The following is a 25744-nucleotide window of genomic DNA, read 5'->3' on the forward strand; positions in this document are numbered from 1 at the left end:
CCCCCAGGTTTTGCGGTGCGTGGGGGCAGCAGCAGCATGAGGAGGATGCGGCAGCCGTGTGTTTTCTTTTCTTCAATAGCAGGATGCTCTGTGTGTGTGTGTGTGTGTGTGTGTGTGTGTGTGTGTGTGTGTGTGTGTGTGTGTGTGTGTGTGTGTGTGTGTGTGTGTAAAACGGGCTGGTGGGGGGGGGGGGGGTGAGAAAAACGGGCTGGTGGGGGGGGGGGTGAAAAACGGGGGCTGGTGGGGGGGGGGGCTGCTGACATGTGAGGGGGGGGTGGGCTGCTGACATGTGAGGGGGGGTGGGCTGCTGACGTGAGGGGGGAGTGGGCTGCTGACATGTGAGGGTGGGGTGGGCTGCTGACATGTGAGGGGGGGGCTGGACTGCTGACATGTGAGGGGCAGGGGGGGAGTGAGGTGCAGGGGGGGGAGAGAGTGATGTGAAGGGCAGGGGGGGGGGGAGTGATGTGAAGTGCAGGGGGGGGAGAGAGTGATGTGAAGTGCAGGGGGGGAGAGAGTGATGTGAGTTGCAGGGGGAGGGTGTGATGTGAGTTGCGGGGGGGGGGAGAGTGTCATATTGAAGGGAGGGGGAAAGAGTGTCATGTTGAGGGGAGGGGGAAAGAGTGTCATATTGAGGGGAGGGGGAGAGTCATATTGAGGGGAGGGGGAGAGTGTCATATTGAGGGGAGGGGGAGAGAGTGTCATATTGAGGGAAGAGAGACATGGGGGGGATGCTGACTTGTGGGGGGGGATGCTGACATGGAATGAGCTGGGGGGATGTGGAGGGGGTTATTGTGTGTTTGATGTGGAGGGGGTATTGTGTGTTTGATGTGGAGGGGGGTATTGTGTGGGTGATGGGGAGAAATGGGGGTATGAGAGATACAGTAGATGGGGAATATCGTAAAGATTGATAGTGAGGGGTTCTGGGGGAGATATGAGGATGATGATGATGAGAGGTGCTGGAGGAGAGATGATGATAATGATGATTTAACTCGTGCGGCCCAATTTTTTTTTCCTTGGTGCAGTTCGGCCCTTCTCACTTTACGAGTTGGGCAGGCCTGCCGTAGCCTCTCCAAATAAAAATAGTATTATCAGCAAAGCCCTACCAGAGCATAAAATCTAAGACAAACTGATTTTTAGACCAAATATGAAAGTCTTCCCATTGATCCATGTATACATTAATATGACAAGGTGCTAATCTGGTGATCATGGCGTTTCCCCACAATAGTAAATAAAAATATTTTTGGGTAAAATTAATTCAATACTGTCAATTAAAAAAAAAACATTTGTATATTCATATAAGGATTAATATTAAAAAAATAATACTAAACCGCTTCATATATCCCAACTTGTGTTCTATACTTGTGTAGCCCCCTTTCCTATGACTATGGGAACTACACGTGCTGATAACCTGTGGCTCACAGAAGGCCTAAGCCTCCGCCGCTGGGAACCTGGGGTGAACTCTCGCCCTTCTCAGTACAGCGCCTCCAACTGGTGAGGGATCCCAGCGCTTTGGGATAACCCTTCACAGTAACCAATTACAGTGATGAGTAATACACACACACACACACACACACATAATATAACTGTTTACTGACACACTTATAACAATAATACCCCCAACACAATGATCCCAACACAATGTTCACCACCCAGATGGGGTTCCCCCAAAGTACTGAGGGTGCCCTGGACACCTAACCACCTCGGTGTCCACTGAACAAGGCCCACTCCAAAGTGTGTGGAGTAGCGCTACCCCTGTGTGAGATCGTTGGTGCACGGTGGTACCTTCCTGGTCTCAGGCCAGACCAGGGTATAATAGAGATTGTGAATCAGCAGGGCCACAATGTGATCCCACGACGTGGGGTTGCCAAATCCCCTCTCTCCTTACCGGTGGTGTACATCTCTTGAGGGAGCTCCAGCAGGAGTGTCTCCCTTAATGTCTATAGGGTGGCCCGTGGTCTGGTCCCAGACACAGGCCGCAGATCACTGGGTGGCCATCCGGTCACCGCTGCAATACTATTGCTGTGAGCTAAGGGGAAGCGTCCCTATCTGGGGCCTTCCCTGCAGCACACACAAGCTGGAAGGGGCTCAGGGGCCTGCGGGTGAGGGGGAGATCTGACCTTGTTCAGGGGCTACTGGCACCCTTAACCCATCCTCTCCCCTTGCCATCTTCCTTCCGACTGAGCGTGCGCTCTCTTCGCGCCAAACCTATCTCCCCTGCCTCTCCTAGGGGATTCTGGGACATGTAGTCCCTTGCAGACCCATTTTCTAAGATGGCCGCCGCAACACTGACTGCACATGCGCACGGACTTCTATGCACATGCGCAATACCTAAAATGGCAGCCCCCTGTGTTGCCGGTGGAGCTCCAGCCCTCCGATAATCTGCAGCCTAAATCCCCGCACCGGAGGTAAGCAGGGAGCTCGGCTACATTTGTAGTGATGTGATATCACAGGTCTTCCTTATAAAATTCAGTTCTCTGGGTACAGTGCCTAGCACATCACCTCACGTACACCTTCCAGGCTATCATGTTTTTATATGTCTGTGTTTGTTGTATATCTTCTCCTGAGTTACTAATTAAAGAGCACATATTATAAGATTGAAGGACATTCATTTACTTAGAGCTCATCTTTTGAGTATATTCTTTGTAAATACATTACCATTAAAAAAAAATATTCTCCCATTTTTAGAAGAATACTGTTCTACACTTTTTTTCTCTTTTTGCTAGCTCTATGTCGCCTTCATTTCAAAGCATTTTTCTTTTCTTTTTATGAGTTTGTTCTGTTTTTAATTCAACCTCTTAACTGCTTGAAAAAACCTCAAACAAAATCAGTTGATCATTTGCCCACGTGGTGTCTATAGGGTCCCCTAAGACTGCTGTCTGGTCCTTTTTAAGAGAGCTCAGATAATCCTTTTTCAAAGTCTAGGAGCAGAAAATCAACAATAGGGATCATTTGTTGGTGCATCTAGTTCTGAGAGTATATAAAACCATTGATAGAACTGTCATTCAGTCCTTTTAACTTTCTTACACGTTCCTTGGTGATCGGGGTTCTGTACCATGTACTTGGTACTCCGCATAAACATCGGATGACTGCCACTCAAACTGTGAAGTGACTCATTGCCATGCTGTTTTAGCCCATTAACTTGATTGTTGCACACCAGCTCGTACAGACAAACTTAATTGTATATAAAAGTAGTCACATTTGGTAACACCCACCCCTTCGTCAGACTTCCTCTGTGTGCAGTGAGATGTCTGTTTGCAATTCGTAATCAGATGCTCTTTTTGCTTTAGTGAATCTTGTTCCACCAAATGTCATTGGCACTATGCAGAAAATGTTTTGCTGGCCAATAATAAACATATGCTTCAGAATCCTTTCTTCCTTTTCAAAGGATATTTATAGGTCAATCTGAGAGACCTATTCTCTTCAGGATTCCCCTTTCATCTTCTCCACCATTAAAGCCAATCTTTCCTGATCTGGGTACAGAACTAGGCCCTGTATAAGCAGTTCTTGAACTTCTAGAGGTTAACTACCTCCAGCTTGACCACATCAGCCTACCAAGCTCTTCTCTGCCTAATTGTTATTAGAATACATTTTGTGATACTACCCAATTGGCTTAGAATAGTGGTAATAATTTGAAAAGAACAATATTTTGTTAGGTTTTATGTGTCTTCCTACCACCAAAGAGACAGACCGGTCTTACAGATTAGATGTACAGTATTATCTGAGACCAGTTTGCTACATTTCTATTCTGAGAGGAACTGGAGCTGTAGACGATGAGTATGGAATATTGCTCTAGCAACTAACTATAGTTGAAGTGAACAATCCCAGCACCATCATACACATTGGCAGTAGGCGTCTTGTGCATGCTGAGGGACGTACTTCTGTAGATAACGTGGTAACTCTTTCAGTTTCGTATCTATCGATAAAACAAACAACTATTACTCTTCTCCCAATTTATTAGCCGTCAGTGTTTTTAAAGTTACCAGAGGGGTCTGGAGAGCTGTGAAACATGTGCTTGATTAGGCAATTGTTCAGATATGGCCAGTCCACTGTTATGAGTACAAGTACTTTTGTAAACATCCTGAGAGCTATTGGCCCAAAAGGATGGAAATTGAAAGTGGTTGGCTGGAACACAGAACCTTCAAGTTGCTGGATGATAGAAAATCTCTTGGTTCTATGGAATGGTCACAGATCGGAGCAATTTCATCTTGAATGGTCTTGTTTTCAGAAAGGGGTTTAAAAATGTAGATCCGACCTGAACCAGCCTGAAAATTTATTTATCAGAAATGTGAGGCGAGTATATGCCTCTTTCTCTTCGCACTAATTTAACTTTGACAATGGCTCCGGATGAATAAAGATCCAGAATGCTTTCTTTCATGGCTAGATATTCCTCCTTTTATGCCTGGTTTAGAAGAAGCTGTAAATAAGTCTCTTACTGCAATTTTGTGGATGCCGAATGCATACCTGGATTTTAGAAGTTTAAATATCCAACATCTAATGTTTTCAGGAACCAGCTTTTTTCGGCCATTCAGTCCCCAGCTCGAAACTCCAGGTCTGTAGATCTTAACTATGCAGAGGAGCTTGTCCTTAGGGAAAACTGGCTGGCACGCAGAACAGCACAGAAAAAATGAGCAGCAGCAGCTTTTCCGGTGTTCTGTCTGAAATAATCCATTCCTGGTCCTTCTTTTTTTTTTTTAACTTTTGATTCTTGTTGGTCTTGGTAACAATAGTGGTGATGGATGCAATTCACAAATGTATTCTTTGCATGGAGAAGCACACATCTTGGATTAATTCCTTTTCATCAGATAAGATTTAACCCCTGTCTCTAATTTTCTCACTCGTACTATAAGGGAGTGTGTGTTACATTTATTAAGCAGTCCTCTACCATAAGACCCCTTCCAGTGCTAGAAGACACCTACTGTAATAGCTCATTCATGTCAATGTGCTACATGTATGTTTATTTTTACTTGTATAAAAATATATACAAACGTATGCAGTGCTTCAGAGCAGGGGTGCGCAAACAGGAGGGCGCGAGATTTTTCCTGGGGGTGGGAGTAAATGCTCTCCCCCCAAGGCATTTAAATTAAATGCCGATGGATCGTGTGAGGCCTCTGCAACTTAACTTACCGGGATTCAGAACCTCGTGTGACGCGTCACCATGGCAATGCGGTGTCATGTGACCCCGCTGACGCCGGTTGCCATGGCGGTGTGACATCACAATACCCCGGCAAAAGAGGTAAGGGGGGCGCAGCTCAAATAGTTTGTGCACCCCTGCTTTAGAGAGTTAGCAAGACAGCACAGGGAGATAATGTACAAAGTTTCACAAGTGCATTAAACAGTGGGGACTCGGGAGATTATAGTGTAAATGGAATAATTGGAGAATATCAGAATGCAATAGGAGCAAGAAAGTGCAATTTCAATGTTGATAATGATTTGGAAGACATACATGTACACTTAGATCATCAATACAGTAATCCAGCAGTGCGCAAACTGCCGGGGGAGGCGTGAGGCCTCTGTAATGTCTCTTACCTGCTGCCAGACGGGTCTTCGACGACGCGGCATCAAATGACACCGTGAGGTCATGTGACGTGGCGCATCACCATGATAACGAACGTCAAATGACGCGGGGTCATGTGATGTCACATGACCCACGACGTCATTTGATGCCGGGTTCTAAGCGGGGGGGGGGGGCGTGAATTCTGGGGCTCCCAGGCAGGGGGTCACTGGATATCCAAGGGCAACAATTTTAAAGCCATGGCTATAGAGTAAAGAGAATCAAGAACACTTTAGAGGATTGGTTAGACACTCGAACAAGCCCCAAGCACTCACAACTCACCGGGTAGGAACAAAAATAAAATAAATTTTATTAAACTACATCATAAAAGTGACAAACTGGGGACATACTGGGACAAAACAAACAAAACTCTCCTCCCACATGTTTCACGCTCTAACAGCGCTTTCTCAAGGAGTATTGATCAGAGGGTATGTTTCCTAGTTATATAGCCCCTCCTTCTGGCAAGCACAATTGATTGTATATTAATTACAAACATCAGATGAAATCAATTTGTAGTGACAATTAGATGAAACATAAGCAATATAACATCTTCTATATAGGATACATTAGTTAGAACAGTTCATGCCTAAACTTGATATCAGTTAATATATGTACTTCACCAAAAAATGAAAAAATGTGGAATTATATTATAAATATTGTTCATGGTTCCAAAATAGATCACCTTTATAGATAAGATTAATTAATCATATATAAGGTGTGGAGTATTGATAGATGGATAAATAAACCACTCTAGGGAAGTATCACAGCAAATATATATATGCTTCAATATTAATAAAGAATAATATATAGTGTATAGATATATGAATAATATAAAAATAGCTAATAATAGAGATGTATTAAGTCAAACATGTATATTAATAAATGTGACAAAAGTAAACATCAAGATATAACATATCATTTGAACTGTTAAAACCTTCAGAGTGGCTATGAATTAAACACAATCAAGATAGGCACTATGTCAGCCTTACAGAGGCAAGAACACATTTAATGGGAAATTATTAGAGCTATAAATATAAAAGTGAGGCTTATAAATGGAATGATGAATATCTATACCATATTATTATAGGAAATATTTTAGATCCCACTGTGAATTTAACCCCTTAGGGGCCAAAGTATCCAATGAGAAAATCCAGTATGCCTCTCTCTTTTATATAATGCATTAACTCTATCACCTCCCCTAAAATGCATATGGACATGTTCTATGGCTGCAGACTTAAAATGTTCAAGTGAACCATTCTGACATTCTTTAAAGTGTAAAGAAACTGGGTGATTTTGATCTTTTTTTATTATCAATCTCCTGTGTTCCATGATGCGAATTTTGAATTTCATTGTAGTAAGACCTACATATCTTCTATTACATCCACAGATGAGCATGTATATAATAAATTCAGAGTTACAGTTGATAAAAGACAAGATGCGATGTGATCTAGAACCCTCCATATTATCAAAAGTTTGTGTCTTAGTGACATATTTGCAAATTTTGCAGCGTCCGCAAGGGAAGCATCCTTTTAAATTTGGAAAGAATTCTCTTTTGACAATGTTTTTGTTTTTTTATCACACTGGGAGACATAAGATTACCCAAGGTTTGTGATTTGCTAAACAAAAATCTTGGATTCATTGATGTAATGCCCTTTAGAAAAGGGTCTATAGAAAGTATTCCCCAGTGTTTGTTAACAATACGTTTGATTGCATGGGATTGATTACTAAATTGAGTTATAAAATATGGTGAGTCAAGATCAAAAGCATCATGTCTTTGAACAATATTCACATTTCTCCCAATTTTTTTTAGAACCTTTCAAATCTTCCCTATTTTTACTGAGGGCATTATGATATGCCTCGTCAAGAGTAACTTTATTATAACCTCTGGAAATAAAACGATCTGTAAGTTCCATTGCTCTGGATTTAAAGACTTCTAGATTAGAACAATTTTGATGTAGTCGAATGTATTGCCGCATGGGTATAGCTCTAAATACATTTTGATTATGTCCACTTTTGGCATGTAGGAGTGTATTTCTACTATTCTCTTTTCGAAAAATATCTGTTTGAACTTTTTTGTCCAAACCCACAGATAGATTTAAATCTAAATAGTGGATATGATGAGAGTGATATTGAGACGTGAACTGCAAACACTGGGGAATACTTTCTATAGACCCTTTTCTAAAGGGCATTACATCAATGAATCCAAGATTTGTGTTTAGCAAATCACAAACCTTGGGTAATCTTATGTCTCCCAGTGTGATAAAAAAACAAAAACTTTGTCAAAAGAGAATTCTTTCCAAATTTAAAAGGATGCTTCCCTTGCGGACGCTGCAAAATTTGCAAATATGTCACGAAGACACAAACTTTTGATAATATGGAGGGTACTAGATCACATCGCATCTTGTCTTTTATCAACTGTAACTCTGAATTTATTATATACATGCTCATCTGTGGATGTAATAGAAGATATGTAGGTCTTACTACAAGGAAATTCAAAATTCGCATCATGGAACACAGGAGATTGATAATAAAAAAAGATCAATATCACCCAGTTTCTTTACACTTTAAAGAATGTCAGAATGGTTCACTTGAACATTTTAAGTCTGCAGCCATAGAACATGTCCATATGCATTTTAGGGGAGGTGATAGAGTTAATGCATTATATAAAAGAGAGAGGCATACTGGATTTTCTCATTGGATACTTTGGCCCCTAAGGGGTTAAATTCACAGTGGGATCTAAAATATTTCCTATAATAATATGGTATAGATATTCATCATTCCATTTATAAGCCTCACTTTTATATTTATATTTATAGCTCTAATAATTTCCCATTAAATGTGTTCTTGCCTCTGTAAGGCTGACATAGTGCCTATCTTGATTGTGTTTAATTCATAGCCACTCTGAAGGTTTTAACAGTTCAAATGATATGTTATATCTTGATGTTTACTTTTGTCACATTTATTAATATACATGTTTGACTTAATACATCTTTATTATTAGCTATTTTTATATTATTCATATATCTATACACTATATATATTATTCTTTATTAATATGGAAGCATATATATATATTTGCTGTGATACTTCCCTAGAGTGGGTTATTTATCTATCTATCAATACTCCACACCTTATATATGATTAATTAATCTTATCTATAAAGGTGATCTATTTTGGCGTTTTTTCACCATGAACAATATTTATAATATAGTTCCACATTTTTTCCTTTTTTGGTGAAGTACATATATTAACTGATATCAAGTTTAGGGACGAACTGTTCTAACTAATGTATCCTATATAGAAGATGTTATATTACTTATGTTTCATCTAATTGTCGCTACAAATTGATTTCATCTGATGTTTGTAATTAATGTACAATCAATTGTGCTTGCCAGAAGGAGGGGCTATATAACTAGGAAACATACCCTCTGATCAATACTCCTTGAGAAAGCGCTGTTAGAGCGTGAAACATGTGGGAGGAGAGTTTTGTTTGTTTTGTCCCAGTATGTCCCCAGTTTGTCACTTTTATGATGTAGTTTAATAAAATTTATTTTATTTTTGTTCCTACCCGGTGAGTTGTGAGTGCTTGGGGCTTCTTCAAGTGTCTAACCAATCCTCTACAGCAGTGGTTCCCAAACATTTTCAGTTCAAGGCTCCCCAAAGCAATCACAATTTTTTCAAGGCTCCCAAGGCGATCAGGATTTTTCCGCAGCGCCCAAAGTAAAAACAAAGGTGTATATACATACTGTGACAGAAACCAGGGGATGGTAATAAATTCCGTATATAGGGCTCCCAGGATACTAGACAGTTTATATCCTGTTTGGCCTGGGAGTGCAGCCTTATAATACATACACTCCATCCCACAGTTTGGCAAGCGCTGGAACTGAGGGATGAGAGATCCAGACCAGAGTTTGTCTGCTGCCTGATTTCTGTCTCCTGTCATGCTAATTAGGAATCAGGTATGAAAGACTGATTTCCTGTTTGCTCTGGTCTCCCCACAAGAGCCAGGAGGCTGGAAGGCTGCTGAACTACAGAGGGGAGAAGCCTCTTCCCCAAACAGGTTCAATCTTTCTGTTCATTTGTGTAAGACTGCAAAAGTACCATGTTTTGATGTTGGAAGTGGAAAAGCCACTTCCAACCCTGAGTCAGGGATATCTAAGTTAAGTTATCGCTCAGGTGAGCAGCTTTTGTTTTGATCTGTTTTCTGTTGTATGCACTGTGGCAGTCTCAGTGCCTGGGACTGAATAAACCAGGCATAGCCTGTTTAAAGGAACAGTACTTGACGCCTCATCATTTAACCTACCCTAAAAGACCGCGTTCTAAACAGTCCCGGACAAACGACGGAGCCCCGGAGTAAGCCGTTTGTCACATATGGTGGAGAATGCGGGCAGAGCACTAGGGGGTCTGCGGGTTGAAGAACTTTGAAAAAAAAAAAAAAGTTTTTTTCATCCTCTGCAAACAAGATGGAAGACGTGGTGGGTGCGCTGGTACGCAATGTCGCTGCCCAGAAAGACGCGAATGAAACCCAGCAACAGCTGTTAATAGCCCAGCAAGAAACTAATGCAAACCAGCAGCAGACGAATGCAGCCCATCAACAGCTGCTAATAGCCCAGCAAGAGATTAATGCCAACCAGCAACAGGCGAATGCCAACCAGCAACAGGCGAATGCAAACCAGCAACAGACGAATGAAGCCCTGCAAAACGCGAATGCAAACCAGCAAGAGACAAACCGCTTGCTGAGAGAGGAGCAACAGCGGTTCGCTCAGGGCTTACAGCAGGAACTCGAGATCCTGAGGGGGACTATCAGTAACCTTCCACTGGCAGCGGCAGCCCCAGTTCCGAAAATGACCAGGGCAAGCCACTACCTTCAGAAGATGGGACCCTCGGATGATGTGGAAGCCTATCTTCTCACGTTTGAACGCACGGCACAGAGAGAGGGATGGCCAGAAGCTGAGTGGGCTGGTCTAATCGCACCCTTCCTAAGCGGCGAACCCCAGAAGGCTTACTTTGATCTAGAGCCAGCCGAAGCTAACGTCTATGCAAAATTGAAGTTCGAGATCCTCGCCCGCCTCGGCGTAACCACGGCTGTTCGCGCCCAAAGGTTTCACGCATGGTCCTTCACGATGGATAAAGCCACCCGAAGCCAGATGTATGACCTCATCCACCTCGCCCGGAAGTGGCTACAACCCGAGATCAACTCAGCCAGCCACATCGTGGAACGGTTGGTCATGGACCAGTTCTTGAGGAAACTTCCCTCTGCCTTACGCCGTTGGGTCAGTCGGAGTGACCCCCACAATGCGGATGAGCTTGTGGCCCTCGTAGAAAGGTACAATGGAGCAGAAGAGCACCCGCAACCCACAGTCGTGGAGCAACCCCACTACCCGAGGTTCCAGGACTCTTCCAGAGACGGTAAAAGGGTACCGGGGTTAAGGGGCGCTGAAGAGCGGCGACCACCTTCACGCAGCACCAGCAACAGTGGTTCGCACACTAAGGGCAATAGCCAACATGGGGAGCCGGGAAAAGGCTCTAAGTGGGACACAGACTATGTACCTAAATGTGTAAATTGTCATGAGAGGGGCCACACAGCAAAAATCTGCCCACTAAATTATGAGCCCATGCAATGCAACAGCGTGGAACCTTATTCGCTGTTGTCCCAATGTATGGGCCCTAGCCCAGAGGACCCCTTGAATAACCATCTGTGGGCATTTGTAAAGGTTAATGGTAAGAGGGTTCGGGCACTTCTTGACTCTGGGAGCATGGTCACACTAGTGTCCGAATACCTCTTGCCCATTAAGAAGAAACAGGGAAACAGTTCACAAAGAGTGGCAATTTGTTGTATACATGGGGATAATCATGAATATTCCACTGTTGATGTTTTTTTTGAAACAGAGTTTGGTTCTTTAGATTTCAAGGTGGGTATTGTACCCAAACTGGCACATGATGTGTTAATAGGGACCGACTTTCCCCATTTTCTAAAAATGTGGTCCCCCGCTCAGAATAGCGCCCAGAGTTCAATAGCGGACCATAACGAAGTATTAGAAGAAACAAATCCTTTCCCTTTTTCAGAAATGGAGGTTTAATGAGGTCGTGAATCTCACTATATCAGGGTCTCTCTCTCTCTTCAGTCACTTGCTCCAAATTCAATCATGCATGCGCTAGCTCACTAAGAAAGACTCTGACACAAAGTTCAGCTTCAATCTCAGTACATGCGTTATCCCGGGGGTAACACAGGAACTGCTGCTTTATTGAGTACACAACATAGTTTATATAGCTCATAGCGGGGAGGGGCATGGGAGGGGTTAAATCATATGTATCTTTATTCCGGGACACGCTGTCTTCCTTGATTGTAGCAATACATTCTCCCGGGCTCATGCAGCCCTCGTGCATAGCTGCGTCATCAGTTCATGGTTTAATCATCTGGTCATGTGTTTACCAGGATATCTGAGACAAAGTTCGGGCGTATAACATAACAAAAGAAGAAATATATATTCACACACATTTCTACCTTCACAATCCCCCCTTGAATAGATATTTCTGACTTGCCTAAGGGAGTAAGGCTGTCTTGCGATGGGGAAAAAGGAATGGGATACTTCACTCGATTACTGGCACAGGATATCTCTAATAGACTCCTGTACCTTCCATCGAGACTTAACACACCGCAAGAGTCCCTTCCCTTCCGTATAGCCTTAATAGTCTACAGCAACGAATTACAAATAAAATGAGGAGTCCTAGAAGGACTGTGGGTAGGCATATCTTTGTGAATTTTGGAGCTAAGCAGAATTTCCAATTCACTTCCGGTGTTTATCATCATGTCGACACCACCAACTTTGAGCATCAGTTTGCGATAGAGAGGAATAAGGCAACAGAGAATAAGAATACCAAATATAAAAATACATAAAATAACTAGGCCGATCGTGGTAAGAATCGATTTCCATCCTCCCGCCCAATCTGCTATCCAATTGGCCCAACTGGTATCTACTCCTGCATTCCTCTTTACCTCTGCCGCTAGATCCCTGATCTGGTTTAGTGCTTTGACCGTCTTTCCATCTATCACAGAGTTTTCTGGGATAAACGTGCAACATTCTTCTCCAAACATTGAACATACCCCCCCTTTCTCTGCTAAAAGCATATCCAAGGCCATTCGATTCTGAAGAGTCATTCGGGTATTTGGTCCTAGTTCCTCAATTATACCTTGGAAAGCGTCCCTACTATAATTGATAAATCTCTGTTGGTTGTAATACAGATAATTGATCCAATCAACATTTTTTATTAATTTGTACTTGGGGGACCATTGATGCGAATCCAGCAAGAATTTGGTCTTGGGCCTTAAATTCATCAGGGACCCCCCTTGGGACCCCTATGGCATCTCTATATACCAGATTATCACTTTGCAGGGCTGTTGCTATACTTCTTTTTGATCTCGACAGAGAGAGAGGTTTCCTGGATAGGTACTGTACTTCTGGTTCCCATGGGAGCACTCTAAAAGGCATAACTACCTTAACTAATGCACACTGTCCTTGCCACACTGGGGGTAGAATGTTCCGGAGTTTACCATTTCCGCATAACCAATATATATCAAACATATGTGCAGTGTGATTCTGGAGTTCGGCAGAGGTTATAGATGAGTTAAAAGCGCAGAACCCTGAGTTAAATCTTCCTAGCTTTATTCCCGAACATTGGCACATTGCTCTTGTTCTCAAGGTTTTTTGGCTTAGCTGAACCGCTCAATATCAATTGGAACTTCAGAAGAAAAAATGTATTTTAAACTAACATTCATTCCAACTTTCATACAGACAATAGACAATATCAGGCACCTAAGATGGATGCTGACTCAAAATGGTTGCTTAGATCCCAGTGCTGTTATATCAGACCCCCCTCCCTTACGTCATATTCTCACTTTGTCACTCCCTCCCTTTTTATTCTTAAAACATAGCTTTTGAGAATAAAGTTCATGATGATAGTCCAGGGATAACTTCAGAGGACAAGGGCGCGTGCCCTTCACTGTCATAGTCTCGTAAGGCGCTGCGGCCAATATGTCTTTTGATGAATTGAATAACTGTGGTCGGCATCTTCTTTCTTCACGGGACTGCTGTTTTCTGGCATCTGTAAAGAGTGGCATCCGAATGGGGGAGGGGGTCGCACACCTGTGGATCATACCTTTGCAACACGTGACACCCACATATATGACAACAAGTAACACTCCCAAACACATCAAAACATTCAAAAAAAAAATTTGCTCCAAGTGATCTAAGCCATTCACCTAACCCCAAGGGTGATAATCTGTCACTTCCCTGTGTAAACCTCTTTTGAATCTCTTGTATTTAATCAAGTTCATGCTGCACATTGCTACACTGATCTGAAATAAAAACACAACATTGTCTTTAATCAAACAGATAACCCTCCTTTTGAAGCTAAAACATAGTCTAAAGCAATTCTGTTTTGTAAGGCCATAAGCCTAATCTGAACCTGTTCTTGGATTTTCATAATCATCACAACATTCTATTACTGAGAATTGAGGGGGTTTGGTATCTGTGGAAGCTAATGCATGATCCTCACCCCTGCACGCATTATATACATCATTCACTCAGAATATCAGAACAGACGATGTCTGCGATGGGTCAACATGGCTGACTTATGATCCTTTCCTTGTGGCTGACACACGCCCCTGGGTGACCCCCTCCTTTCGGTGGAGGTGCAACACACTTCTGGATCAAAGTTTTGCTGCACATGACACATACATAGAGAGTGAAGAGTACTGCCAAAACACATACAAGAGCTTTCACAAGCCACGCTTCCAGGAAACCAATCCTCCCATCAAGGCTCAATTCTACATACACCTTAAATTTCTAACTTAACACACTCTAAAGAATAAAAAATATTGAGTCTCTGAAAAAATGAAATGTTCTGATAAAACCTGGCCTTAGCCTGGTGTCTTATTTTCCTCGTTGGTTAACGGTTAGAGTTTTGACTCGGCAAGACGTTAACTTGATGCGGCTGTGCTTTAGGTGACTTTGGTCTTTGGTGGCGCTGGAACATTTGGTGGAGCTGGAACGAGCTTTACTGTACTTTGGATCCAGGAAAAGAACTCTGCTACTTTGACTTTGCTGTATTGGTGGTTACTTTAGGCCTTTTCACCTGGGATGAAAAGCATGCTTGCGCAGGAAATATGTGACTATTAACCCCATCTCGAGTAGGTGCACTTTCAACTTTGCCTAGAGAGACTCAAAAAATGTATTAGTTGCATACAACTTATTGTTTTATTACCAATAACATGGTCCTTAATTCTTTCCTTTGGACTGTTGATAGTCATAAGTCATCCCATATGTGTCTCATAGGGAGATAATTTATACCTAGGACTAAATTCTTGTATCAATGTGTTTACTCCTGTCTTAGCATCCACATATAGACAGAGGTATTCCCTATTAATGTTCCTAATTCATTCCTCAAATTAAAACTAAGTAGCCAATGTGAACCTGACTTTGATACAATCTAAGTTCCTGAAACTTTAGGGCCTCATCCCTTGCTAACCCACTTGTTTCCATAATTAATTCTATCCTGTCTGCAGGCCATATCCCTAAGACCTGGGAAACTACCAGAGTTTGTCCCAATCTTCAAAAGTGGGGACAAAAAACACTGTCTCAAACTACAGGCTAATATCCCTTTTCCCAATACTATCCACTGTTATGGAAAAATATTCACTCCCAATTAAGCCATTATTTTACCCATACAAATTTCCCTAGCCAATCCCTATCTGGCTTTTACCCCAAACACTCCACTGTAACTATTCTGCTAAAAAAATTGAAATGCCTTGTATATAGTGCATACCTTATTCACTTATGTAACTGCTTTTGCAACTATGTATCCCCTGTATTTAACCCTATACACAAGACACACCCACAAATGAGGTGACTCCCAAATTCACCCCTTTCTGGCAAACCCATTCTAGATTACACAGCAATTTTTACAATAACCACTGCTTACGGACACCTTTGGAAAAAATAAATGGTTAATTCGTTATAACATACATCACATTCAGTTAATAGACAAATGATTTTGTATAAGACTTCACACTAATGTCTTGCTTTATATAATCTCTTTGCACAGTGCTGAGCACATGGTCAGCTTTATAATTTTAAAGACACTCTGCATATTCATCTGACTAAAGAAAAAATATTTCTATAAGACTTGTTTCCGGGCAAAGAGCCATTTCGTTTCTGGGCGTTTCGCCAATTGACCCTGAAAAGATAAGATAACGTTACACCACGGCTTCTTCCTTAAAAATAATAATTATTAGATTGAAACTTTCGCTTAAAGTTTAAATACATGGAGCTTTATCCAGAGCCCTAAGAACTACATTTTTTATGGCCTCTCAACAATTAACCCACAGGCTTTTATATAGCTGAGGTTTATATAACTTCTTAACACACAAATAACTTCACACGCTCATGCTATCTCCCTCCACTCAGTTCTTTTTAATGCCTTCTGTTTTGAACTTTTATAGTTTCACTGACTTCATTCACTACAAATTCATGCTATCTTGTGACAAGGGGGCATAATTTTATTTTCTCGTCTTTCTCCTGACTAGCAGGCTCACGGGGGCGGTGAGCTCCACAGGAGTAACAATTATCCCTGCATACTGGGTTCTGTGATTTGCATATGGGACATACCCAATATGGTGATTCCACGGGACATGGACTATTTTGAGGATATGGAGGGGGAGAGTCAACTTTAGGGGTAGAAGGTGTAGTTTTGTCACTTTCGGGTACTTTCATATAACAGTAACTTTTCTTATCTTTCCCTCCATATTCTATTTCAGTGAAACCTTCCTTTTGAAGCTCAATAGCCACACATAGATAAATCAGTCACACCACAATTAAAACAATCTTAGCCTCCCTTTTCTATCTCCTGCTCGGTCTATTTTTCTCTGGACAGCCTTGGTAACATTAAACCAGGCTTCTGCTATCTTCAGCAGGTTGTTATCATTCAAAATTCCTCTCCTTTTTTTTTTTTTTTTTTTTTTTTTTTTTCAATATCTTTCGCCACTCTTCTGGCTGTAACCTGCCTTCTGCTGCAGTAATACTACATACTTTAAACAGCGTACTTGCTTTATTTTTCACTTGTTCTTATATTAACTTCTGTCCTGGCAATGATAAAATAACTGCAGCGGTACCCTTCTGTCCCTTAACAGAATTATTTTGACTCATACTAACGTAAGGTACATTTCCATGTGGGATTCAAAAATCACATAAGACTGCGCTCCCTGAACTTCCCCCTCCCATAGAAAAAGACTCCTCTTTCTAGTTGCTATTAGAACAGAAGGAAAAAGAATATTTTCTGGTTTTAAAAGACCCATTCGTGTGGCCAGCACGAATAAAGTTTTCAAAGAAATATTACCAGGGCTGGCATTCTTTTCCGTTCTATTCTCTCTCTCGGTGGCAGGCTAAGACTCCTTTCCCTGTCTTACTTGCCTGTGCTTAAATGTTAAAACTGCACCTTTTTTTTTTTTTTTTTTTTTTTTTTCACTTATATCACTTTTGCATATTCGTTCTTAACAACTTCGGTTGCAATCTTCCCGTAGGCGGGACTCCCGCCAGTTTATATAGATTAGTAGCATGTTTGGTATATTTCTTTCCTTCTCGAGTGCGGACTAAATCTAGTGCTGTCTGTGCCCCTGTGGGCAACACATGTTTTTTCTTAAATAAGTGCAACATCTCTGAATTCTCTGTTCGTCCCACTAATATATCGTGGCCGGTCCTGTGTCACCGTCTCGAGGGAACCACTGTTTGGTTACCGCCCTCAGACGCTGGGTCCCTGACCCCAGACACCCGGTACCGGAGACAGAGTACTATCTCTACGTCTCGAGGGAACCACTTTTCCAGGTTACCGCCCTCAGAGCATCAGTGCCTGTCCTGTTCCCCTTTACTGGGCTGACAGCCTGCACTTCTTGGTGCCTGTCCTGTTCCCCTTTACTGGGCTGACAGCCTGCACTTCTTGGTGCCTGTCCTGTTCCCCTTTACTGGGCTGACAGCCTGCACTCTCATTCAGGGATTTTGCAATTACTTATCAGAAAATCAATCAGACAACCCGCAATCTATCTCCCATTACTACCCACTCGGTCACCTAAATTCCCAACACTAATGCATTAATACACATACATATACTAGCTACAGTCAGTCGACAAAAATCCCACTCCACTTCGGGCTCCTACTTGCGGCACTGACTAGCATATATAACATGTAAACATTCGCACAATTTAGCAACTTATAGGTGACCACAAGCAACTGAAGAGTATGATATTTTTAACAGTTCTAAACAGAGCGCGACTCTAAAGATCACACCGTTGTATCACATCAACGTGAGTGAAAGACCTAAACAGATTATACTACCTAGGCAGCAACCCACCGACTTGTCATAGGCAAGATAACACACAAAATGTATGCAAGAGCTTACCTTGACAATGAGGGTGATCAGTCCTCGGTTCGGTGTGTCACGGTCTCTGCAGCAAAATCAGCGACAGGTCAGTCTCTCGTGGTGAGCCGGAGTCACGCTCCCCCCCTCACACGTTGGGCGCCAAATAATGAGGTCGTGAATCTCACTATATCAGGGTCTCTCTCTCTCTTCAGTCACTTGCTCCAAATTCAATCATGCATGCGCTAGCTCACTAAGAAAGACTCTGACACAAAGTTCAGCTTCAATCTCAGTACATGCGTTATCCCGGGGGTAACACAGGAACTGCTGCTTTATTGAGTACACAACATAGTTTATATAGCTCATAGCGGGGAGGGGCATGGGAGGGGTTAAATCATATGTATCTTTATTCCGGGACACGCTGTCTTCCTTGATTGTAGCAATACATTCTCCCGGGCTCATGCAGCCCTCGTGCATAGCTGCGTCATCAGTTCATGGTTTAATCATCTGGTCATGTGTTTACCAGGATATCTGAGACAAAGTTCGGGCGTATAACATAACAAAAGAAGAAATATATATTCACACACATTTCTACCTTCACAGGTTGACGAGGGCCCAAATAAGAAGGGGGAAAAGGAGGAGTGCTGTAAAATTCCCTTCCCCATCACTACTTTGGTAGGGAATACCCCAAATCAAGATGTTGAGCAGACACTTACCACCCCAGAACCGGATAAGACCCTCGCTGACCTAGAGGTCAGTCCTGGGAGTTTTAAGAAGGCCCAGTGGGAGGACCCCACATTAGCGGTAGCAAGGGGAAATATACGGGACCAGAATAGTACTCCTGGCCAACCAGATAGGTCACTTGCTTACCCCTACTTCGAGGTAGAGAACGACCTAGTATATCGGGTTGATAAAAGGAAATCAGTTACAACTAAACAATTGTTGGTACCACGGACATTCCGTAACGTAGTATTACACCTCGCACATAGTCATCCATTGGGGGGACACCTAGGGGTGGAAAAGACAAAAGAAAAGGTTCTCCGAAGCTTCTATTGGCCTGGGGTTCTGGCAGAAATTACGAATTATTGTTCCTCATGCCCAGAATGTCAGATCACCGCCCGTTCAAGGCGTACCGCAGCCCATTGGTACCCCTTCCCATAATAGAGGTACCATTTGACCGGATTGCTATGGATCTAGTAGGACCCCTAATAAAGTCTGCTAGGGGACATCAGCATATATTGGTAATATTAGATTATGCCACCCGATATCCGGAGGCAGTTCCCCTACGTAGCACCTCAGCTAAAAACATAGCAAAAGAGTTAGTAGTTCTGTTTTCCCGGGTCGGGATTCCTAAAGAGATTCTATCTGACCAGGGAACACCATTTATGTCCCAAGTAACGAAAGAGCTATGTAAACTCCTAAAAATCAAGCATCTCAGAACCTCAGTCTATCATCCACAAACAGATGGTTTAGTGGAAAGGTTCAATAAAACCTTAAAGAGCATGTTACGGCGGGCGGTTGATAAAGATGGGAAAAACTGGGATTGTTTGTTACCGTACCTGTTATTTGCCATTAGGGAAGTTCCCCAATCATCCACAGGCTTCTCCCCGTTTGAACTATTGTATGGCCGACACCCAAGGGGCTTACTGGATATAGCCAAAGAGACTTGGGAACACGAGGTTACCCCTTACAGAAGTGTAATAGAGCATGTTGCCCAGATGCAGGACCGCATTGCTGCAGTCCTACCCATAGTGAGGGAACACATGGAGAAAGCTCAAGAAGCACAGAGGAATACATATAATAAGGGTGCTAGGGTCAGAATTTTTTCTCCAGGTGATAGGGTACTAGTTCTGGTTCCCACCGTGGAGAGTAAATTCCTTGCTAAATGGCATGGGCCATATGAGGTCTTGGAAAGAGTGGGAGAAGTAAATTATAAGGTAAGACAGCCAGGTAGGAGGAAACCTGAGCAAATTTACCATATAAACCTACTCAAGCCCTGGAAAGATAGAGAAGTCTTGTTAACCCTAGTACCCCCAGGTCCGTCAGAGAATCAAGAAACTGACCCAGAGGTTAGCATAGCTGAAACCCTGTCTGTTCATCAGAAACGAGAGGTTCAGAATTTAGTGAAAAGAAACAAAGAAATCTTCTCTATACGGCCAGGTAGAACTAACGTAATTGAACATGACTTAGTCTCTGAACCGGGGGTCCGAGTTAACCTTAAACCGTACCGAATCCCAGAGGCCAAAAGAAAGGCTATAAGTTTAGAGGTTAAAAAAATGCTAAAACTAGGTGTAATTGAGGAATCCCAAAGTGGGTGGAACAGCCCTATAGTCTTAGTCCCAAAGCCAGATGGTACAACAAGGTTTTGTAATGACTACCGGAAACTAAACGCGGTGTCAAAATTTGATACTTATCCTATGCCCAGGGTAGATGAACTTGTAGAGAGACTGGGCAAAGCCCAATATCTCACAACCCTAGACCTAACAAAAGGGTACTGGCAGGTTCCCCTCACAGAAAGGGCAAAAGAAAAGACAGCCTTCTCAACCCCAGACGGCCTCTTTCAGTATAAGGTGTTGCCTTTTGGCTTACATGGAGCTCCCGCCACATTCCAAAGAATGATGGATAAAATTTTAAAACCACATGCTCGGTATGCTGCCGCCTACCTGGATGATGTGGTAGTCCATAGTGAAGATTGGCAATCCCACCTTCCAAAGGTCCAAGCTGTGCTTGACGCAGTCCGGTCTGCTGGACTAACTGCTAACCCCGCTAAATGCACTATTGGTCTGGAGGAGGCCAAGTATCTGGGATATTCTATTGGCAGAGGTTTACTCAAACCCCAAACACTCAAAGTGGAGGCGATACAAAATTGGCCAAGGCCAGTTACAAAAAAACAAGTAAGGACCTTTTTGGGCTTAATTGGGTACTATAGAAGGTTTATTCCCAATTTTGCAACTAAGGCAACCCCACTAACTGACCTCACAAAAGCAAGAGGACCGCTAATGGTAAAGTGGTCCCCCGAAACCGAACAGGCCTTTAGAAGCCTGAAAGAAGCTCTCTGTGCCCAACCAGTGTTGGTCACACCTGACTTCTCCAAAGAGTTCGTAGTCCAAACCGACGCATCTGAGGTAGGGCTGGGGGCGGTACTCTCCCAGGAGTCTCAAGGTGAGGAGCACCCCATCCTTTATTTAAGTAGGAAACTAAATCCCCAGGAGAAAAATTACTCCATAGTAGAGAAAGAGTGTCTCGCAATAAAGTGGGCTGTAGAGACGCTCAAATACTACCTGTTGGGGAGAAAATTCCGGTTGGTCACAGATCATGCACCCCTTACCTGGATGTGTCAAAACAGGGAAAAGAATGCTAGAGTGACCAGGTGGTTCCTAAGCCTACAACCCTTTAAATTTTCTGTGGAACACAGGTCAGGGCACAAACATGGCAATGCTGACGGGTTGTGAAGGATGCACTCCCTAATATCCATGGTCGCTCATCCCTCGAGGTCTGAGCTGGGGGGGAGGATATGTGACAGAAACCAGGGGATGGTAATAAATTCCGTATATAGGGCTCCCAGGATACTAGACAGTTTATATCCTGTTTGGCCTGGGAGTGCAGCCTTATAATACATACACTCCATCCCACAGTTTGGCAAGCGCTGGAACTGAGGGATGAGAGATCCAGACCAGAGTTTGTCTGCTGCCTGATTTCTGTCTCCTGTCATGCTAATTAGGAATCAGGTATGAAAGACTGATTTCCTGTTTGCTCTGGTCTCCCCACAAGAGCCAGGAGGCTGGAAGGCTGCTGAACTACAGAGGGGAGAAGCCTCTTCCCCAAACAGGTTCAATCTTTCTGTTCATTTGTGTAAGACTGCAAAAGTACCATGTTTTGATGTTGGAAGTGGAAAAGCCACTTCCAACCCTGAGTCAGGGATATCTAAGTTAAGTTATCGCTCAGGTGAGCAGCTTTTGTTTTGATCTGTTTTCTGTTGTATGCACTGTGGCAGTCTCAGTGCCTGGGACTGAATAAACCAGGCATAGCCTGTTTAAAGGAACAGTACTTGACGCCTCATCATTTAACCTACCCTAAAAGACCGCGTTCTAAACAGTCCCGGACAAACGACGGAGCCCCGGAGTAAGCCGTTTGTCACAATACCTAACAGTTGCAGTGCGCAGTTGATGTCTCTCTCAGACACTCTCACACACTCTCTCTCTCTCTCTGACCTCACTCTCTCTCTCTCAGACCTCACTCTCTCTCTCTCTCTCTCTCTCTCTCTCAGACCTCTCTCTCTCAGACCTCACTCTCTCTCTCTCTCTCTCTCTCTCTCTCTCTCAGACCTCTCTCTCTCTCTCTCAGACCTCTCTCTCTCTCTCTCTCAGACCTCTCTCTCTCTCTCTCTCTCTCTCTCTCTCTCTCTCTCTCAGACCTCTCTCTCTCAGACCACTCTCTCTCTCTCTCTCTCAGACCACTCTCTCTCTCAGACCACTCTCTCTCAGACCACTCTCTCTCAGACCACTCTCTCTCTCTCTCTCTCTCTCTCTCAGACCACACTCTCTCTCTCAAATCAAATCAAATCAGCTTTATTGGCATGACGAAAGAACATTTCAGTATTGCCAAAGCGTGAATAATAGGGGGTGGGGGACAATAATTACACGTATACTAGGGATAGGGTATAATGATTGCAGGGTATATGGGTAACAGTTTCACACAGGGGTGTGGGGGTTAATGTACGTCTCTCAGCTTGTGGCAGGTGCTGATATAGTGTGCAGCTAGTTCTGCTGTGGTTTCATCTTCTCCCAGGAGGATCGCTATTTTTTGGTTCTCTTCTGTATTATTAAAGTTCTGGATAACAGCAGTGAGTTTCTCTAGGTGGGCACTCCTCACTTCAGAGTATTGTGTGCAACGCAACAGGAAGTGAGTTTCATCTTCTACCTCACCTAGCTCACATCTTTGGCACAGTCTCATCTCACGGGGCTTCCAGTTCTGTCTGTGCCTGCCTGTTTCTATTTCTAGGCTGTGGGCACTTATTCTGTACTGGCTCAGGGTCTGTCTCTGTTTTGGGTCTTTTACCTTCAGTAGGTAGGGTGCCAGAGTGTATTCTCTCTGTAGGCTGTGGTTGGTCTCCAGCTTCTTTGAGCGTTGGATATCATTTTCCCATCTTGTCACATACTGCTTCTTCATTTCGTTGGCGATTGAGTTGATTTCTTTTTTCGGCAGGTTGTTAATCTGTGTGGGGTTTTGTCCTTGGAGTGAGAGGACAAGTTGTTTGATGGCACAGGGTTTAGTGAGGAGGTCCTGACTTTGCATTGCTCTGTAGCAGTAAGACTGTGGATGGCTGGTGTTTAGGTGGGCCCAGAATGTCAGTGCTCTCTTTTGTACCGTGAGCAGTAGAGGAAAGCGGCCCAGCTCAGCCCGGCATGCATTGTTTGATGTACTCCTGTGTACTTGGAGAAGGTATTTGCAGAATTCCAGATGCAGTATTTCTGTTGGGCTGGTATCCCATTTTGTGGAGTCTGGGTATGTTATAGGGCCCCACACCTCGCTGCCGTACAGAAGGATGGGTGTGATGATGCTGTTGAATATTTTCTCCCAGATTCTTATTGGTGGTTTGAGGTGGTACATCTGTTTCCTTATTGCATAAAATGCTCTGCGGGCCTTCTCCTTCAGTATATTTATGGCCAGATTGAATTTCCCCGTTGAGCTGATTGTCAGACCAAGGTATGTGTAGCTCGTTGTCTGTTCAGTGCATTGTCGTCCAGTGTGAATTGAGATATGGTTGGATGTTTTTTTGATTTTTTTTGGAATACCATTATTCTGGTTTTTTCTAGGTTCACAGAGAGTGCCCAGGTCTGGCTGAATTTTTCTAGTATTGCCAGTTTCTGTTGGAGGCCTTGTTCTGTTGGAGACAGCAGGAGCAGGTCGTCTGCGTATAGTAGAGACTTAATTTCAGTTCCAGCCAAGATGAGGATTCTAGGGCTGCTGCGAGCTCATTGATGTAGATGTTAAACAGTGTGGGACTCATACTGCAGCCCTGTCTAACTCCACGGCCTTGATGGAAGAAGTCTGTCCTTTTGTTATTTACTTTCACGTAGCATTTGTTTTCAGAGTACATACTTTTGATCGTGTCGTATGTTCTACCACCTATTCCGCTCTCTAGTATTTTCAGCAATAGGCCTGGATGCCAGATGGAGTCGAAGGCTTTTTTGAAGTCCACAAAGCAAGCAAAGATTTTGCCCTTGTTGGTGTTGTGGACGTGTTTATTGATCAGCCTGTGTAGGGTATAGATGTGATCCGTGGTGCGGTGGTTTGGCAGGAAGCTTGTCTGGCTCTTACTCAGTACACTCTGCTCTGTCAGGAAGGTGAGGATTCTGCTGTTCAAGATGCTGTTGAACAGTTTCCCCAAGGTGCTGCTGACACAGATTCCTCTGTAATTGGATGGGTCCATCCTGTCTCCTTTCTTGTGGATAGGGGTTATCAGTCCTTCGTTCCACAGTTCAGGGAAGTAGCCAGTAGTGAGGACCAGGTTGAACATTTTCAGTATTGCTTCTTGTATAGATGGTTGCTGTACTTCAGCATCTCTTGTAGAATGCCATCTGGTCCGCTGGCTTTCTTGGTTTTTATTAGTTGTATTTTTTCTTTTATTTCCTGGATTGTGATTGGTATGTCCGGGGGGTTTTGGTTATCTTTTATAGTGTTCTCCAGTGATGTTTGTTTGCTGAGGATTTGTTTTTGTTCTTGCGTCAGGTTTTCTTCTGGGATTTCTTGGTAAAGGTCCTCGAAGTAGTTTTTCCAGATGTTGCCATTCTGAATGGCCAGGTGTCTGTTATTCTGCTTTGTATCCAGATGTTTCCAGGTTTGCCAGAAAGTATTTTCATCTAATGCTTCTTCAATTCTTTCTAGTTTTTTTGGCAATGTGGTTTTGTTTTTTCTTCCTTAGGGTGTGCCTGTAGTGCTTTAGGTGTTGGTGGTACCTCATTCGTAGTTCTGTATTGTTTGGGTCTCTGTGTGTTTGGTTTGATATTGTTCGCAAGCTTTTTCTAAGGGTGTTGCATTCCTTATCAAACCATTTTTCTTTGATTTTGTCATTTGTTGTTGGTCTGTTAGGGCTAATTTTTTCAGGTTTGATTTCTTTGCTATTAGATGGAATATTTTGTTGAGGTTACTTACTGCCAGGTTTACACCGTGTTTGTTCTGCTCGTAGTTTGTGTCCTGGAAGCTTTGGAGTAGGTTTCCAACTTCTGAGCTGTTGATTGTTTCTGTGTATGTCGCGAGGCTCTGTTTTGTCCATTTGTAGGTGGCTTTCAGGCTATGAAGGTTGGAGAGGGGGTTTTGTGTTGTGCTTGGTTGGTCTGGTCTCTTAATAAAGAGCAGGGTTTGATTGTGGTCTGATAGGGGTGATGCTGGTGTAACTATGAAAGCACTGATGGCTTGTGGGTCGGTTATTGCGTAGTCCACTACGCTGCTGCCCAGCACAGAGCTATATGTGTATCTACCCAAAGATCTCCTCTTGTCCGTCCATTGATAATGTACAGTCCCAGACCGCGACACAGGTTTAGGAGCTCTTTACCATTTTTGTTTGTTGCATTGTCGTAGCTGGTTCTTTGACGTGTCACAGAGCTATGACATGTGTCATTTCCAAAGATGTAGTTATTTCCATCTGAAGATATGTAATCCTGTTCTCTGCCTTTTCTGGCGTTCAGGTCTCCACATATCAGCACTTTACCCAGGGTCTGAAAGTGGATTGCCTCTGTCTGCAGGGTCTCGAAGATGTCTGGATTGTAGTATGGGGAGTCGGAG

General features: G+C 43.2%; 1 protein-coding gene across 4 annotated transcripts in view; it reads left to right on the forward strand.

Moving 5' to 3' along the window:
- The window catches only part of LOC142488335 (uncharacterized), a 78586-nt gene that overhangs the window by 47552 nt on the left and 5290 nt on the right, over positions 1–25744 (forward strand). The gene's annotated exons all lie outside the window — the stretch shown is intronic.

The sequence above is a fragment of the Ascaphus truei genome, chromosome 2 (genome assembly GCF_040206685.1).
Source record: "Ascaphus truei isolate aAscTru1 chromosome 2, aAscTru1.hap1, whole genome shotgun sequence".
Classification (NCBI taxonomy): Eukaryota; Metazoa; Chordata; class Amphibia; order Anura; family Ascaphidae; genus Ascaphus; species Ascaphus truei.